The sequence below is a fragment of the Tetrao urogallus genome (genome assembly GCF_951394365.1).
Source record: "Tetrao urogallus genome assembly, chromosome: 5".
Taxonomy (NCBI): domain Eukaryota; kingdom Metazoa; phylum Chordata; class Aves; order Galliformes; family Phasianidae; genus Tetrao; species Tetrao urogallus.
The window spans coordinates 16,136,571-16,156,369 of record NC_136818.1 but is presented as its reverse complement, the minus strand read 5'-3'; the positions used below and the strand labels follow the sequence as shown (position 1 = coordinate 16,156,369).

The 19,799-nt window shown below is 37.5% G+C and overlaps 1 protein-coding gene across 1 annotated transcript in view; it reads left to right on the top strand.

The window, feature by feature from the left end:
- The window catches only part of BCAR3 (BCAR3 adaptor protein, NSP family member), a gene marked incomplete at its 3' end in the record, with an annotated part of 74,163 nt that overhangs the window by 44,416 nt on the left and 9,948 nt on the right, over window positions 1-19,799 (top strand). The window lies entirely within an intron of this gene.

The window sequence follows — 19,799 nt, the reverse complement described above, 5'->3', positions numbered from 1 at the left end:
TGTCTTGGTCTGTTATCTTGTCTTGCCTGAGGCTCGCTGGTCTGTGACAGTACATGTCACTGTCATCACCCTCCTCAGCTTGCTTGTACCTTGGTGCTGTGGGGCTGCACCTTTGTTGGTGAGCTCATTTCCCACGCTGGAGCTCTCAGTTCGCCTTCCCTTGGGGAGCTGCTCCATCACATGCTGGTAGTAGTGACTATGTTGAATGATCTATCAATACGATCAAATGTGTGCCATCCTCATGTCTGATGCACTGTGTAGGGCTGTTTGGGCATACTTAATCCACGGAACTAATTTTAGGCGGGCTAGATGGCTAGACGGCTAGACTTAGTTGTTTTTTTTTTTAAAGGGAAGCTGAGCACAGAGCTGATCTTACACCTTCACAGTTGCAGATCGTCAGTTTCTTTAAGTAATGCTACTTAACTTTGTGGGTCCTAAAAGGTAGATAATCAGTACTTATTCAGAATGTGCTCTTGCTGGAAGATAATCAGCATCTCCCTTAGAATGGGAATAATTCATTCAGGAATGAGAAAAAATGTCTTTTGATTCATTGTACTCAGCTTCACAGTGCAGAGAATCTTGTGCTGTGTATCATGCAGTAGTGACTACCTGCAGGCACTGCTACAAAGAACTGATGGTAAACTCAGAAGCCACTTCTATCAATTTTCTGTTTATACAATTCTTTCCTTGCTGGTGACAAGAAGTAATATTAATAATTGCTTGTATTTAAAAATACTCTGGCTATGGGAAATACAAAATACGTTGTTTTTTATTTTAATTCTTTTCAAGATACAAGAGAGAAAGTACATATAAAATTAGTCTTCTGAAGATGTTCTTTGATAGCCTGCTCTCTATAGGTGGTGCACTGTGGTTTCTAATGCTTAAATCTAAACTAAAGCTCACAAGTGGCAGTTTTATGCATCTTGAATATTGATGTATTTGTTCATTCAGTATACAAAGAGAGCTAATTATGCATAAGCTCCTTCTGAGGGAAAGACACTGATTTGATGGAGTCTGAGTACTGAAGTGTCTGAATCAGACTTCAGCCCTTCCTTTGTCTTCTCAGCGTTGCTGAAACCATGGTCACAGTTAAATGGCTCTTTCAAAAAATCCTTTTATGGTAGCAGCAGAAACAGGCCAGACTGCTTTGAGACAGGCTGCTAACTAAGTCATGAAAGAGATTTACGAACACAATAGCACGTTGTAGTTCTGTGAGATTTTTTACAAGTTTTACGAGTCAAATAATAGAACCATTGGTAGTCTCAGCAGGTTGTTCCCACACCCAGAGGCTGCACTTCTAGGGGACAGACTCCTGCAGGGGAGAAAAGGATCAAGTGCTGGCAACTTCAGAGTGTGTTGGAGGACTTGAGAGTCGTTTTCATCAAATTCCTGTGAACTAAAAACAGCTTTCTGTCTCACTCCTGTGCATTGTAAATACTTTGGGATCTTTCAATAGAAGTCTAGTTGTGATCATTAAAGCTCTATCAGGGTGGAAAGGAAGAGAAACAGATTTCTCTGTTTTCTGGAAATCTTTCAAGCATTTCCTGTGGAAAAATGCTAATAATGGCAAAAATACTGATCAGAGGAGTTCTATAGCCAGAGATTTTAGAGATATGTTTTAATTTATTAGTGGAAGAATTACAGAATTTATGACTGATTGCCTGCTGAGTGCGATCATGAGGGAAGAAGTTTATATTTAGATTCAGACTTGGAAAAAAGAAGTTACAGAGTTGGAAAAAAGGAAGTTAAGAGCTGCAGAAAAAATATTACTCCATTGACATTTTCCTGACGCGTACTAGATTTTGTCAACCCCACCATGTTTATTTTCTCCCTGGTTTTATTCTTCCTTGATTTTGTTAGAGAACAGGCTGCCATATTATTGTTATTTATGACAGCTCTTGTGAATGCAACTGGAAAATAAAATTTTGATGTCATGCTGAAGTGTTGATCCTGTTGAAATTTTTAGCTTACAGGAACTTTGATTCAGCAGTGATGTTCATTTATGGACAGCTTGTGTGATTCACTGAAAAAGTTCATCTTCTTGACACCAGTCACACGTGTGGGTGTTCAGCACTCTAATGGCTGTTCCAGGAAGATAATTTGGGCAGAGTACTGTCAAATTGGAAGTTAGTTTGTGTGTGTGTTTATTAGGCGTGGTTTAGGAAAAAAAAGCTTGTCAGCATAACATGTAGTAGCAGTTCGGGAAAGTTTTTCCTCACAACACTGAGATTTCATTGCAAGGAAACTATTTTAGTCATAGAAATATATTAGAGAAATCCCCATCCCACAGGAAAAGTTGCCAGTACAACGTATACCTGTTTATGGTCCACCGTGTGTCATTCTCCTGTACAGACTTGTCTCTTGAGATGCAAGTTGTGACTTGTGAAGAGAAGGTTTGTTGGGTTTTTGTGTTACACATTTTTTGCTTGGAGGATTGTCTAACACTAAGGCACCAAATGATCATGAGGTTCCTTTTGATCCTTTCTTCCTTCATTTTTTTCCTTTTTGCATCATGAAGGCAGAAGTGTCAGACAATGTATTTTAATGAAGAGTACACCCATATATCTGAGTTCCAATTTACCTATCTTTTTGTCATTATGGAATTGATATCCAACTTGAAGATTGTTGGCTTGACCTTGGCATTTAACTAAATGATGTTTTAGTGAGATATTTATAGTTTTCTATGTTCCTCTTCTTAGTAGGATCTTTAGTGTCATAAACATCACCCCACAGCAGATGCCTCTTCTACATAAATTGTGTTAATTTATAAAGATAAGACCCAGCTAGATCTAATCTAATGTAAAATGCATACATTTATCCACCTCATAATTAAATAAGATCCTCCTTCTGAGTCTTGCTGAGTAGTTGATAGTTATACATCGCCCTCTGCTGGAGAAAAACATTGTTACTGTGGATTTTTTTTGAATAATTTCATTATAACCTTCGTAACCTTTTTTTTTTTTTCTCCCTCTTCAGAGACATAGAATAGAGATGAAAGATTTTTCCCCATCAACTCTTTCTCTTAAATTATACAACTTTTTCTGAATATCACTGATATTGTTAGTGTAGATGTTCTAATTTAGCAGTCAAGAAAAAATTCAAGACTTAAGGAGTTCATAGAATCATCAAGGTTGGAAAAAACCTTCAAGATCATCTAGTCCAGCTGTCCTCCTACTAACAGTATTTCCTCAGTAAACCATGTTCCTTAGTACAACATCTAAATGTTCTTGAACTTCTCCAGTGATGGTGACTCAACACCTTCCTGTGCAGCCTGTTTCAGTGCCTGGCCACCCTTTTGGAGAAGTTTTTTCTAATATCCACACTTAACCTCCCCTGGCACAACTTGAGGCCGTTGCCTCTAGCCTTATCACTAATTATGCAGCAGAAGAGGCCGACCCCCACCTTGCCACAACCTCCTTTCAGGTACTTACAGACTATAAAAGACAATAAGGTCTTTCCCGAGCTTCCTGTTCTCAAGACTAAACATTCCCCTTCCCTCAGCTGTTCCTGATAAGACTTGGGCTCCAAACTGTTCACCAGCCTTGATGTCTTCCTCTGGATGTGCTCCAGGGTCCTCAGTGTCTTTCTTACAGTGAGGGGCATAGAGCTGAATTGAGGTGTGGCCTCACCCGAGCTGAGTACAGGGGGACAATCATCTCCCTGCTCCTGCTGGCAATGCTACTTCTGATACAAGCCAGGATGTCATTGTCTTTTATGGCATCCTGGCTTGTGTGAGTTGCATATGTAGTTGAAATTCAGCAGCTCTTAAATAGTTAATTCCTTTAAAATCATTATGATAATCTTGTCCCCATTTACTTGGACTTAATGAAAACTTGTTTCATTTGATAGAACTGTTATCTGTAATTAGTGATGGATCTTACGTCCAAGCTTCAATAATTAGCGATGTTGAGATTTGTTTGGCTAACAGGCTACTCTGTGGGAAGGTGATTAAGTCAGCAGTTCTATAGTCTTTTGGGTGCAAAGCGATGAATACAATTTAAGCAGATATTTCCAGTAAATATGTAGGAGCTGTGATTTTGCTGCTGCACAAGACGATGCATTTTTCAGTCTGCTGTCCTAGTGCATGTTTCCTAGAAGAGAGAGCCCCAGATTAGCCTGTAACTGTTCAGAGCTTTTCTCCCAACTCCCCATTCTTGCATGACCTGTTAAGCTTTTAAGATCTGGTGATCTCATCTTTTTTTATTTTTCTTTTTTTAAGTATATTGAGAGTAGAGGGCTTTTTTTTTTTTTTTTTCTTTGTGAATGATAATCCTCATATGAATTCAGTGAAGTGGACAGTGGCTTTCTAATTAATCTGGCCTTTATTGGAGAATCTCACAGCAGTAGCTCATGCATTTCCCTTCCCTAATGCTGAAATAGAGTTTACAGTATTTTGCGTGTGAAATAGCTTTCATAATGTTTCTAGGCTTTGGTAAATCTAAAATGTTGATGCTATCAGAACCATGTATTCTCTCTAATTATATACTAAGGATCGATCTTATACCTACCCTCTTGTTACAAATTTGACTCTGTTAATGTCTGCATTCTAGTTCCTGAATATTGTTGCTCATTAACTCTCAAATAATGTCTGTTATGGAGTCACCAACAGCTACTACACGCACTGAGATTGCAGCAAAGCTTTGGGTTGAAAACTGTCTATAAAAGTACATTGCTCTAATTTCCTTGGTATCACTGGTGACACTAGTGCTGGTGGAATACTTAGTAGATTCTTCAGTATCTTTGTTAGATCAATTACAACTGCTAAGCCACATTCATTTGTAAGAAACATCAATTGGAAAGACCTGAAATCTGAAATGCAGGACAGAAATTTTGAGGTACAAAGGAATGCCTAGATTTCATATTGAAAGCATTATTTTTATTTTGACTCTAAAGATCTTGTGAAACTTAGATTTAAGTGGAAAACTCTCTCCAAGATATTAATATCTGTGGCCTTCAAATGCTGACAGTTACAGATTTCTATTGATAATATCCTTAACTCAAAATGATGGCATCATTAAAGGAAATAATAGTGAATGATAATGTTTATTTATTTTTCAAATCAAGGAGAATAAAAAGGTGGTCACTGCCTAGTGCTCCTTGATTTGTGATTCATTTTTAGTGCAAATGCATAATTTTATTAGAAGTTGTGACTGTTGAAGCAAGAAAGCATTTCTGGAAAAGCAGTGCTTTTGAGTGTAATACTGCACCTAATCCCTCATGCTGCCCTATTTCAGGGGGGAAAAAAAAAAAGTATCCCATTTCCCAAAAAGTACTACCTATGTCTAAGAAAGAAAGTTGCTGAATGACAGTACTGCTCATGTAGTTTGTATCACCTCACTTGCAGTGTACAATTAATATATTCTTAAGAACAACCCCATGCATAATGAAAAGGATTTGAAGATTTGAGTGGTAAGTGCATTAAAGTTAATCTAGTTGTAAACTGAGTTTGATTTTTCTTTCCAGTTTCTGTAGAAACAATGCATTGGTTAAGACAAGGGGCGGAAAAAGGTGTCTTGCTGTCTGAGTGAGGGCATCAGCTGGAATTCTTACAGCCTATGGCAGACTTTTATATACCTATGTAAATAGATGTGTGTGTGTGTGTGTGTGTGTGTGTATACATATAAAAGCTATGAGTGCCACACAGTTTTATTCCTTTTTATGTGAGATACTTAAACTGTTAATGGAATAGAGACCTCACTGCAGTTTACCATCCTTTGTGTTGATCTTTTCCTAACAGTTGCTGAGCTGTGGTTTTGTGTGGAATACTTCTTTTCATTTCAAGTGTTCATTAGTATTCTGTGGAATTAAGCTTTAAAAACAACAGGAATTGATATGTTTGGGTCCTTTTTCTAATCTGTAGGTAGACTAAGAGCAAAGGCTTATTGGTCTGTGGAATTGTTTGTATTAAACTTGTATATAGCGGCGCCTTACTAAAGTTGATTTTCAAACTTATACAAATACATAAACTGCAAGAGGGAGTGTATATATAGCCTGTGGAAGTCAAATTATTAATAAATATTTTGGGAATTCGTAGTGACAAAGCATATAGAGGTGAAGCTTGTAATTAGGGTAAGGCTAGTGTACTGCGTGTGTCTGTGCATCTTGCCTCTTCTTGGAAACATGTTGTTCGGGTATAAATCTGTCTGCAGAGAGGGAAGAAGTATTGGAAGTACATTTCAGCTGTGATTTCATCTACAAATTTATACTCTTAAAGGCACAGAATTTGCTGATTGAGGGTTTTATCTGTCAAGTGCTATTAGAAACTAATCACAGGGAATATAATTTTAGTGGCTGTGTAGAATACTCTGAGATCATTTGCCTCCTTGTCCTCAAGTCTTTCAGTTAGTAATGGGAGGTATGTGAGTTGATATGAGCTTGCCATATTTGCTTCCTCAATTTCATGAAAGCGTGTCATGCAGAAACGTGGGGGGAAACAGGCCTTCTCAAACTCATACATGCTGCTAAAGGCTATGAAAAACTCCAGCACAGCCTTGTGACTTTTGGGTTTAATTTTTGAGTGTTATACATCCAAAATCTCTTTCTATAAATGGCAAGTATTTTAGAGTATTCAGGAGTTCTGATTAATGGTTCATTTTGAGGTTCTTCCAGTTACGTTGGTGAGGTAAAAGAATTTTTTCATCTTTGAGAAATAGCTGAAATTGGAATAGATCTCAGATAAAGACTTTACTTTGATAGGAGTGGGGAGACTTTCAAAAGCAGAAATCTGCAGTTACTAATTGTATAAGTGGGTCCTTTTTATGTGCAAGAGATCTCCTGTACAGTGTTCAGCAAAATTGAAGTTAGACTAATGACAGCTAAATCAACACAAAAGGGAAGAAAACATGAGCCAGAAGTTGTGAACAAACTCTTAATGAAAAATAAAAATAAAAATGGGAATATGTGCTTTTTCACTTCCTTATTTTATCCAGTGTAAAGAATAAATTGAAAGAAAGACAGATGAGACCTTACAAAATAGGTTAGTGCTTATACACAAAGTGGCAGACAGTAGATGGAGCTCAAGCATACGAAGTCTTGTTTTTGGTAGGATCAATAGTAGTGTCTGGTAGCTTCTTAATAAATGGCTGTAAGAAAAACTATGCCTATTGCCAGCTGTCTGTGAGGTTTGAGTGTTTTAATTATAAAAGTGCAGGTTTTTTTTAAGGTATTTAGATGTCCTAAAATTTGCATTAGGTCCCATCAGGAAGCTCTTAAGAAGGCTGGACACCTATTTTTGCAGTTTCCAATCTATATTTTTAGATGACTCCAATTACCAAAGGTTTATTTGAACACAAAATAAATGGAATCTCTGTTTTCTTGCTGTTCCCATACAATAATTACAGAGTATTTCCTGACTTTTCCTCACGGAACTGCTGCAGAGAGAAGAAAGGAGTTTGGCTGACCTCTCCCATACCGCACCCCTGCAGTGCAAACAAATGTAATAACAGCTACAGCTGTGTCTTCTGATTTATGATCAGGAACTGTACCAACAAGAGCTTGCAGGAAGTGAGGTTAGTATTTGAAGGAGTCAGTTCTAATAAGAAGTGACACAGGAATGGTATGACATGAGCTAGGTAGTGGGACATTATGTGTCCACTGACAGTTGAGTCAAGGACAGATAAAAGTAAGCAGCGTTTTCAATGTTGTCATCCCCTTTGCTCTATGTATTTTACACTTTAAAAACTATTCAGCTGTGAACAGTAGGTAGTACCAGTGTTTGGAGGCATTCCTCACAGAACTTCAGTTAGAGGTGCTAGGCCTTGTCCTCGGGACTGAGTACTGGCACTTAAGTGGCAGTGGGTGTTGCAACAATGCTGTTACTGTGAGCAAATAATTTATCAGTTGTCATCCACTGTTTTCTGGCTTTTTCTCACATCAGAACCACAAATACTTAGCTATAGAGAAAAGACATACATATAAAAAGAATAATGTTCCAAACTTAAAATTTAAATACTTTGGGTTTTTTTCTTTCAAATTTTATTCCTATTGTACTTTATTACAACCTTACAGGTGCCATTTCATGGCAGTAGATGGTCACAAGCCAGGTTAGACTGTGCGTATGCGCTGTGCAATCAAGAGGCTCTGTACCTTGTGTGGTGTTATTAGTCCAGTAACAGTGAGCAGCATGCTTTGGATTGGCTGGGTGCTATATCAGATTTAGGCTGCTGACCCTTGTACAGTACACCATGTCTTCTGTGGTTTATGGTTGGCTTTCTGGGTGTATTGTTTACTTTCATTTAGTGGAAAGAAATCTACTGTAGCATCACATGTGATCCTTTGAATATTGTTAAGCTGATTTAAATGCTTACATGATTTGTTGATGTAGTACCAAATAATAGTTACAAGTCATCAATCCCATCATGAGCCTTGGTCTGAAATTATTACTTTGTAATGTGAAATTGATAATCATAGATCCTTGTGTGAATTACAAGCACTCCCATGAACACAGGTTTGATTCAAAATAGCTTCTTTTAGCTCTGCAGACTTTGATAACTTCAGATCTTTACAGAGTTCAGTAGCTGGACTTGAGCCATTTGCATCCTTGAAGCTGAAGAAATCTTTGCTGTTGTTTGTTTTGTTTTTGTAATGAGAGAAAAGAAACCCACAACCCCAAGATAAATGATTCCAACATTCTGTCTCCAAAGAAAGGGAGAAGGTTTAAAAGAAATCAGAAAGATTAAGGCAGCCAAGAAGGATTTCCCCAAGCAGATACACACTATTCAGTGTGAACACTTCAAGCTCTTGCATTATGCTCTGTGCTGTGATTGGAGCTGGAAGAAGTTCAGGTGTGTTAGAACAGTCCTGATCTGTGGTGCTGAGTAAGTGTAATTTAAACCAGATCATGAAATGCTTAAAGTAATTGTAGAGGCTTTGTAATAATACAGATGAGACTGACAGAGACACCTCTGTTTATCTTTCTGAGATTAAGAAGTTGATTTGGAACACTTCTATGATCAAGTGTCCTTAATCTCATAAGTTTAAGATCTATGAGCTTAGAAATCTTTTCTAACTAAACTTAGCTACCAAAAATACTCTAGCCAGCCATCCTTTGAAAGAAATATCACATAAGCTAAAATGTTTGCCAGGAATCCTTGAAGACAAAGAAAGGAATATGGTTGATCACTTGGGAACATTCTATGGATTCTAATGTTGGAGAACATTAGAATCACATTGATAGCGTGGCTTCTCAGAAATATCAAAAACTATTTTTCTGCTGTGTATGAAACAGTTTATTTCTTCTACAGGGTGTGAGAACTCAAAGTACCAGTGAAAGTTGCAGAACAGAAGAGTGAATATGTCTAAACCATGCTTTGCTCCTCTTAGTATTTCTTAGCTATGAATTTAGTGTAATTTGGAGTGGCATGAGAGGTGTCTATAGTCGTGCTGGCTGAAAGCAGCTCCATAATAGCCATCAGAGCAAGAATTATTATAGCATCACCCAGAAATTTGTTGTGTCTTCTGTGATTTCTTCCACTAGTCCTGGTTTTCATAGTACTGTATCACAGTGTCATACAGAGGTTCAGTTCTGACTCTGCTCCTAAAAATGCATCATTTATTCTTTGAACTGTAGGCACAGAGCACGTGTTATCCTTACATTAAAAATAAATAAATAAATCTTGTTATATTAAAAAAAGAATAGATGCACTATCTAAATATCCAAATAAAGCACTCTCTCCTGTCAGCAATGCAATGCTGATTTAAAAAAAAAAAAAAAAAAAAAAAAAGTGTCAACAGCTACTCTATGAAATTGTACAGTATTATTTTAAAGAGTAAATGTCATTGTTTCTCTCATTCCGACAACATACATAGTTTTGATTCTTATTCCATTACAGATAGGAAGCGGGAAACTGACAATTATGATCTGTAATCTATGCAGTACTGCTCATGTTGAGCTGCAGCTGTAAATTTTTTTTTACTCATGCTTAATAATAAGTATTTTCAAATGAAAAATAGATACGTGAACATTAAGCCAAATATACTTTTCCAGTTGAGCTGTGCACTGAAGTAAAGAGATTGTGCCTACAATGAAGAGTGTTTGATGAAGATGCCGTCATTCAGTCTGTATGCTGTCGGTATGGAAAAGACTAGAGGAGGAATCCAGCTCCTGTTGAAAATGTTTGGGAAGATGTTCTATACCTCCCTTGTATTTTCACATGTTGTTTCAGGTTAAGCAACCATGTCAGGAATTGTATCCTTCAAACTAGACCATTAAAACTATACCAGGAAGTTTCCCTGGGTAAATGAGTCACACACAAAGCTGCAAAATGTCAGGTCTCTGTAAGACATGAATGTACGTACGAAATTACTGAGGCCTGGGGAAATAAGTGTGCATTAGCTAATGAACCACAGCAACAGCTGATTGAATTTGTAGTTTGGAGCTTGGTAAGGGAGGAAGGCACAAGTACATAAAGGGTGCTGCATCCTCCTTATTGCCACAAGTACCATACTGTGCTCGTATGGGGATTTGGATGTTTTGTTTTTTTTTTTCTTTCAGTGAAGTGCTTAATACTGAATTTTGTTAGATCTGCTGCTTCCAGCCCTCGATTCTTGGGAAAGTCTTATGACTGAGAGCCTTTGTCTAAATTCCAGAGTATGTTTATTCATTGTATGGTCATAAAATATTTTGTCCCTTTCCCCTTCTGCCTTAAAGAGCTTTTCTCCTTTTCTAAACTTTTTTCTGATGCTTTTTGGAATAAGTGTCCCACTTGATTTTTGCATTGCTAAACATTGTTTCTGTTGCCAAAATAGCTTAATCATCCTCATTGCCCTTCTTGTCAGCTGGTATAGTTTTGAGTTCTTGTTATGGTAGTTTCTGTTCATTATATACCAAATGAAACCTTAGTATGCTGTGCTGTTTTCTTTGCTCAGTGCTGCTTTTTAGCAGATGTGCCAAATCTCATTGTTTGATTCGAACACTGAGGCCATTTCACCTCATTCAGTTGTTCAGCGTGGGAAGGAGGTACTCTGTTATTAGATAGGAAGTATTGCTTCTCAAGTATTGTCTCAGGGCATCTGTAAACATTGAATATATACATCCTCCTAATTATGGAATGTATTGCTGACATAGAAGGACAAGTAACTCTTCCTTTTAAACAGTCCTTGGAGCTAATTCATAATTTGAGATCTGAATTATCTGTAACTTCTGGACTAGGCAGGTCTATGCAACCTGCCTAGTAGTAAGAAATCTGAGACACAGCTGAAGAATTTAGTTTTCGTCTGGTTGAGGAGTCTGCTGCATACTCAGATAATGCAGAAATGTGCCAATCTCATTCTTTAGAGAATTTGTGATGTAGTTGTATCCTTAGAGTATGGTACTGTGGTAATTAAACTGGAATGCAGAATGTAGGCAGGAAGATTGAAAGCATGGCATAGAAGAACCTGTAGGGCAGTTTTTAGTTTTCTTTTTTTCAACCTCTCTGTGCTGTGGAGCAGCAGATAAAATATTCTGGTTATCACAGTCTTGATGGTGATGTCTGTGTGCGACTGTGGCATCCAAGAAAATAGAATCAGAGGCATAAACATGTAACTTGTTTGGTGTTCGTCAAACCAGAGGTTTTTAAATTGCATCTTTTCTTTCTCTTGCAACTTGCACAATTCTATGGGACTGTCATCTAACTGGAGCTATCTACTGATAGTTTAAATGCTGATAGTGCCCTCGTTACACCCCTAACACTGGCCATGCTGGCAGTGTTGGTTTTGTAGCATTTTTTTTCATCAAGGACTGATCACCAGAAGCTTCCTAATTAAAAACCAAGAGATTCATAATTTCCCTTTTATACATAAGCTCTAAAGATGTAAATCTTATTCACGTGATAAGCAACAATCATCAAGCACTGATCAACTGCTTTTCATCTTTGATTTTATCCTCTGTATGTTGAAAGATATTGATGATGCAGATAGAAAACGTTGCATGACTGGGCTGAAGCAACTGTTTAAACTCTTATCAGTGCAGGGAGACAATTGGGTACTGTATCTCATCAGGAGAAGTTTATCTTGAGCTGCTGACTTATGTGCAGCTCTGACTCGGGATACGATACCAAGATAGAGGAGCTAGAATTTCACTGGTGAGTGGAGGAGATCACATGAGGATTCTGGCATACTCTGTGTGGCATACTGGAAGCAAGGATGCCAGCGGTTGCTGCATTGATAGTATCAGCTTCAGCTGTGGAAAGTGTCCTTGTCTGATATGTGAGTAGGGGGGTGTGTCAGCTCTGGCAGGCACAGTACTGAAGAGCTCGTTGAATCTCTGAAACTAGTAGTAGTGACCGTTCATCTTCAGGCTTGAGGACATACAAACAGAAGAACTGAACATGCCGAAGGACTATAATGTTTTTCAAATGCTGATTGCAGCGCTTTGCTGCTTTTATCACCGTAAGTCTATTATTAGAGTCAAGGTAGGTGTCCTTTTTCAATAACAACAAATAAGCAAAATGTTAATCAGTAATGCTCTTGGTTTCTGCTCAGAAGGGTTTGTTTTTATGTGATGGATGGATACAGTGTGTATCTGTTCTAAAGAAAATACCATACCAGCGTCTCAGGGAGAAAGCAACTTTCAGTTTTATGAGTATTAAGCTGCCTGTCTTCGTGTTTAAGCAGTAAGTTTAAAAGAAATGCCACTGGTTTTGGTCTTGCTGAGAATAATTTTAGCAAAGTTTCAAGGCTTCAGAATGTAAATCAAACCACTTGGTTCTCTAACTTTTTCACTTGCTTAATGAAAGTATGGACAGTTTTGCTCAGAAGCTCAGTTTTTGAAAATGCATTAGACAATTCAGTATTTAACCTTGTATTTAGAACTTTTGAAATTACAAGCTCAGATAATGTGTCCTATTTGCAAAGAACAAGCCTTCATAAACATTTAGAGCCATACTTTTAGAAGGGGTGATTGAACTGTAATTAATTTTGGGGATCTGTGAACTGCATCTAAACTTTAAAATCTTTTTATTTAAGATTTATGGTTAGATTGTTCTTTGAATATCTAGTGTCAGCTATATAAGTCACTGTCTAATGTGTACTGTTTTTCTGACACACTTGCAACAAGGATGTGAAGGTTGCTCTCTCATGGCCTGTGGACTTTCATATTTTGATGCAAGAGCTTAAATTTGGGAGCAATCATTGCTCACCTCACTTGTCCCCTAACGGTTCAGCCTGTGAAATTCTGAAAATGGGTTGTGGGGCTCCGTCTTCTGGGCACACTAGAACTCTGGACTCTAATCAGACTGTCCTCTTTCTGACTGACAATTGTCAGAAGTTACCATCAGGATGGAGAGCTAACGATACTGTCCTGTTACTGTAATCTTGATCTTCATTAGAATTTTAAATATAAGGCTTAACATTCTATTATTCTAAAACTTGAAAAATGGACTTTGTTGGATGTCAGAGCTGTTGTTCTTGACCATGTGTGCCCTTTGTTTAACTTGGCATGAATTCCTAATACCTAAAATAACGGTGATGTTGTCATAGCAACTTTCCATTTGGTCTAATCCATACAGTCTCTGGAGAAACTGAAACATTAATAGTGTTTGCTCTATGGAGGGTAAAAAATAAAACCTTTTATGTAGAAAAAAATTACAGCTGGGCTCTTTCAAAAATACGGTTCTATTTAAAGGGATTTGCAGCATTTAAAATAGATTTGAATACATTTGTTCCATCATGCAGATTTAGCATTAGTTGAATCTGATGAACTGCTATTTCAAGAAGTTCGGACAGTTGGAACTGGGGTGCATTTGTTTCAGAGAAAATGACATTAGGTATTGGAACAGCTCAGGTCTGTACCTGGAGACCAATTGATGCACATTCCATTAGATGACAAAGTGCCTAGGGCTGTATGAACAACTTGGTGTAAGTCATCTTTTTACTTAATTTGTGGAAACATAACACTTCAAGCAAAATCAGTCTGTGTAATTAGATGGGATTAATTCTTAGTTTTAATAAGAAATAATCATGCATTTAAATACAAAATTGATCATAAATAAAGATGTTGAAGTCAACAGCTACCTCTGAATTCAATTCCTCTCACCTCCCCCCTCCCCCACCATGTCAAGATCAATTCAGTGTATTGTATAACTTAATTGAAAGCAATGTGTCTGATTTCAAGGGACCCTCGTGCCCTCTCAAAGCACAGGAAGGTTCAACACTTGAAGACTTGCTTTTTGCTGTACTTATAGCATATTAAATTAGGATCTCAAGAGCAGCTTTGCTTTGTTTTCTATGTGGTAATAGAAAATACAAAGAGAAGATCTGAATTTGGATCAACCTATTCTTCAACCATGATCTGTCAGTACCTTGTAAAATCCCATTTGGTTCTAATGGCTGTTCAGAGTAAAGGTCAGGTTCTACATTTGAGGAAAACAAAGGGAAACTTTAAGGCACAGGGTTCTTGTTGGTGAGGGAGAACTGTGAAGAGAGAATGATGAATTGTGACTTTATTGTTCTTTAATTTTTGCCTTTTTTTGGAGTTAAGAATAAATCAGTGGTGAAATAGCGTTTTTAAAAGTGAAGGGCAGTTGTTTTTGTTTTTTGAGTTTTAGCTGGTATAGTCATAATGACTGGAAAGACAGACCTTGACATTCGAGTATTTTCATTCTTAATTCTCGACTATGATTCACTCTCAGCTGAAGCTGTGCTAAAGGGGAAAGCTGCTCAATTTATCAGGGCTGCCAAGTTTTAAAACTGCCAACATGCTGATTTATCTCACTACTGGGTTATGTACTAATGCTATGAATGTGGTATGGATCAGAAGCCTTTTATAAGCAGCTACTTATTTCAAGTGCCATCTCCTATGTTGGGTGAACTATAAACACTTTTTATACATAGTAGATCTTAATTAATATTTCTTCAGTATGTGATTATCTAAATCTGTTTTACTGGCATCCTTGGGCTTCACGTATCTACTTTCTGCAGATGTGGAGGCAGTTGGACTTGATAACATGAGTTTACAAGTCATCTGTATGAATCTGCCTGTTGACATTAAATTTGTAGATGTTGAAGGGGGCCAAATGGGAAAGGTCAACCTACCAAAATTGCGTGAAACTTTGTGTAGCTCCCTGGACTTTGATACCTTGCTGTCTTGATGCAGAGTTTGACTTTGTAAGTCTTACCTTATGATCTTGTTCAAATCCCCATGTTAATTTTGCACAATTGATTATTTTTTTTAAACTGCAGTATGCTTTCTTTCATATATGTGTGGATAGTATAAAGTCCACCATTGCTCTATAAGGGATTCCTCTTCACTGCTAGGGGGACGTTCTCCAGTGGATTGTGTCTGACTTTTTAATATGTTTGTTTAGGTTTTCTCAGTTAAAAACAGAAAAGGTAACCAACTTCTAAAATTCTTAGATTTGGTAGTCAAAATCCCTGGGGTTGCTGAGTGAGATTAGGATTTGATTAACTCCAAACTCAGGATTTCTCAGGAGCCATATTCCAGAAATGAAGCTCTCCTCCTAGCTCTGAATGTGGACACCTAGAAAATTGAGGAATTCTTGTCTATGTTGATTTTTTTTTCATTGCCTTCTGCTAACATTAGACTGAACTTGGTATGAAAAGTCTTTTTTATTTCCTCTCTTTCAAACACATATCTCACTTATTAATTAAAAGTGGCTACTGTGTGTAGATATCAGGCTAGTTAGATTTTTTTGTAATGGCAATCTGAAGGCTTACACTAAATGAAATTAATTTGGTTTTGAAGAGCCATTGCAGTCATGATGGAACTTATCATGGTTATTGCTACTGTGCAGGCAGTTCTCTAATTCAATTATGCTTGTGTATGCCAGTTTGGGATAGAAATTGAGGTAAGCCAGGAAATCTAGGATACATGAGATAGAGCTTCAGGGATATATGTAGACCTGTATGATTCTTCTCTAAACTATTTTGATCGTCCATGGGTACATGTTCTCCACTGGAGCTGATACAGATATGAACTGCAGAAAGAATTCAATGCGAGTAGCAGACAGAAATAACTATGGGACTCTTATTTTAATCGCCAAACTCAGTAGACTATTCAGCACAATTAAAATTTATTTCTAATCTAGTGTGATTAATTCAGCTAGAATGATTGAAATGAGCTCGATATAGCAAGTTTCCTTTGGAGAGTGCTGTAGTCTCAAATGAAAATAACATCTCAGATGCATGAACAGTAGATCATTGTGAGAAACGTCCATTAAGATGTGTTCACAAGCTCCTTAGGAAGAGTGTGTAATGGCAAAACCTTCTTAAATTTACTTGCAACAAGTTTATATTTTGGGAATTGGTTTGATGTCCTTAAACTTTGTTATGTCCTGGTCTTCAGTACATTAGGCTAATGTTTGCCTGAAAAATGTGAAATCTTATGTAGTACAAGAGTAACTTGCAAAACTAAAAGCAAGCTGTGCTTACAGATGTAATGGCCTTGAAGCAGAAATCTTTTGTGAAATGTAATAAACTGGTGTGACATTTATTAAAAGTACTAAAATAATTGTACTAACTAGATTTATTTTCTTTCTTTTCCTCTTTCTGAGCTTTTGGCATCTGGGTTTTCCTTCAGGTACGTAGGTAGGATTTTGAGAGCTTTTGTTTGAGGTTGACAATACACTGAGAGGTAGATCTGTATTTTTTCTTATAGAGACCTGCTTAAAAAAAAAAAAATAAAAAAAAAAATCGGCCTTAAAATAGCACCTAGACTGAAAACAATGCAACTAAAACGTGAACAAAAGGTTTTGGACAGCACATCACTCTTTGTAGGTCAATGAAAGCATCAGCAGAAAGCATCTGTATTTGGAAAGAAGACCTGCTGACTTAATTTGTTTACATACTCCAAAGATTTTTCAAGAGTTTTTACTACTTGGAAATTGTAATGTATCTGAACTGGAGGCTTTTCCATTTTGCTTCAAATGTGTTTTGCACTATATACAGTGAAGCATTTAATTTAGCCCCAGGGTTTTTTTGTTTATTTCTTTTTACCATCTACTTCATTCTCCAGCTGTACATAGAAATTCAGTTTTCTTGTAATTGGGCAGGAGCCAATAAGGCAAATACATGAACTGAGGGCGTACTGCTAAATGCAAGCTTATCACCTTGAAGTTGGTACAATTTTGCAGCATACTGCTGCTGTCCATTGATACTTACATGCGTATTGAGAAATGAGGCTGAAGTATCTGTGTCATGCTGCACAGAGTAAGTCTTCTTTTTAACTGCAAGTCCTTTGAAATAGCTAATTGTACTGTTCCTAGCTGACTCTCTCTCTTGATTATGGATTAACATGGTTGTGTATGTTGTGCCTGGGCTCATTTTTGAGTCCATTCTTGCACTTTCCCTTCAGTGCACTCAGGTTATATAAGAAACGTCTTAGCCAACAAAAAAATGTCCAGGAAGGCATGTTAGTACTGAACTTGCTTACCTAGGCAGTTTGTCCCCTGCAGACTGTGGGATATGTGCTAGCCACAGAAGATCTTCCACTGAGTTCAGAGTTGCATAAGGGTTATTTCAGCATGTTTGCTTCATCTAGGGTGATGGCTGACCTCTGGCAGGCAGGTATGTTCAGTGTGGTAAACCACGGTGGAGTGGATTTTTAAGAGATTGGTCACTGTGAATGTTAACGTTTTAGTTGGTTTGGATTCCTTAAATGTTTTTCTGTTGTGTTAGATGTAATTCAAGTGCAGAATATCTCATTGCATTTGAGTAGTGAAATGTCCTTTTAACCACTGGGGGAAGTTCAAGGGTTTTCTTGTGTTTTTGAAATTCATGCGCGAGTGTAACTTGGATTAACCCATGTTGGTTTTGTTTGTTTTTTAAGATAATGCATGTCAGCATTGTGGATGAAGTTAGTTGATATGTGAAGACCTGCAGCTCTTTCTCTTGCTAAGAATCTAGTTCTCCTAAGCAAATTTGCATTTTGTTATTTGCAAATTTGTTATTGCATTTATGTGCTCTAGTCTGTTCCATTTACAATAGCTTTGCCTACCACCAAGACAAAGTGAGATGCTTTTAGAATTAATAACAATTTGCTATAGCAGTCTGGTGGTTTTTTAAATGTCTCTAGTCTAGTTGCTCAGTAACAAATATCTTTCAGAAATGTTTTTGTGATATGTACAGTTCACCTAAAAGTATTAATCTTTTTCAGAAAGTCAACAAAATACACAGCTGTGAATATAAAAGATGTGTGTACCATTGCAACTGAATCCTGTTCAGATCAGAGAGGGGACTTTGAAAGCTCTCTAGCCACTTCCTGGTGCAGTCATGAAAAATGTGGTGGCTTGGTGCTCTTGAAAATTGTACTCTGTATTTGTGTGCCCTGCCTTTTCCTCCTCAGCTTTTGTGACTGTTATAATACTTCTTACAATTTTGTCAAATGTGGCAGTGAAATAGCTAGCTGTTAATTTTGGAATCAGTGCTGGTCAGCTTTAAATGCACAGCCAGCTATCTGAGTTGGGAAATCAAAGGTGGCAAACATGTCCCACAGGTCATTTCAGCTATTTTAGCCTGACAGCTCAGTGAGCCTTGGAGTGGAGGGGGAATTGTTGACCTTACTTGACTACATGTTGATACTTGGATTCACTTTTAGATTTGAGACCTCGCCACAGCCTCTCATGTGACTTTCTGTGCTTCATATCTTCATCTATTCATATTGGGCATGTTTTTATATAAAAGTCCATGCAGGGAAGATGGCCTTTGTAGTGAGGATTGTTCCTGTGCAGAGTTTTTCTTCTGAAAAGACTTGTGAAGAATTGGTGAAAGGCCTTGACTGTATAAGAGCGTGAAGGGTTGAAAATGGTTGTCAAATTTGAACCACATTTGTATAGACAAATATAACTCGGTTGCAGCTCACAGAAGCAAAACTGATGAGAAGTGATCCTTTACCAGGATGTTCTTGTGTGTTTTCTTTGTCTTTAGCAACCACTCTCACTTGTGCTCATCTTAATAAATAAATAAATAAAGCCATAATTTTCTCTGAGGAGAGCAGGGAGAAGTAGGGAATTTATCTCAGAATTTATCAGGCCTCTCAGCATGTTTAAATAAGTCTTGGCAGCAGGTTGCCTCTTCTGGCATTATTCCCCTGAAATCTGCTGTCTAGTAATCTGCTGATTACTTTAATTCTACTTTAAATTGTAGGGAGGATTGCTGAGGGAAGTGCTAAATGTGTGCCACCTGCTCCCACGGTCAGGTGCCATGAATATTTAAAGATGAAAATACTATAGAAACCAGTGTTCATGAAAACAGCAGGACTGGTGTGTGACCAACAGCATTCTCAGTTATTTTTAAAATAATGCATACATTGCATATTTACATCAGCGTGTCAGAGAAGGGAACCTTTAAGCTTTGGCTTATGTCCAGAACCAAAGAAGAAAAGAAAGTAATGCCATGAGGAATATGTTTCATTTTAATCTACTTCACTGCTAGAGACCTATGTTGCTCTCTCTTTAAAGTTATTATTATTATTACTTTCCTTCAAGGGGGAGTGTAAGAAATGTAAGAAAGTCCAAAGAGATTCCCTCCTCTAAGTGCTTACAAAAGTGTACTTGAAATGTTGCTAGAGAAAATGCTGCACCTTGTGTTACTATTATAACACTACTAATAGTTTACAGGAAGACTTAACAAATCCTGGTGGGATTGTTCCAGCACGGAAACTGTCCTCCAAGAAGAAGTGATAGATGGTTTCCACAAACATCTTACAGTAGTTGTTACTTGGTGTTAGAAGGATCTTAGGCTTTCTGGGCTAAGGGGCGACAAAAGCGCTGTCCCTCAAGAAGGAAGGAAGCTCGATGTACAGATTTAGTGCCCCTTAGAAGTAAGCCCTTTAAGGATAGAAATTTAATTTGGTAGAGTCAGCT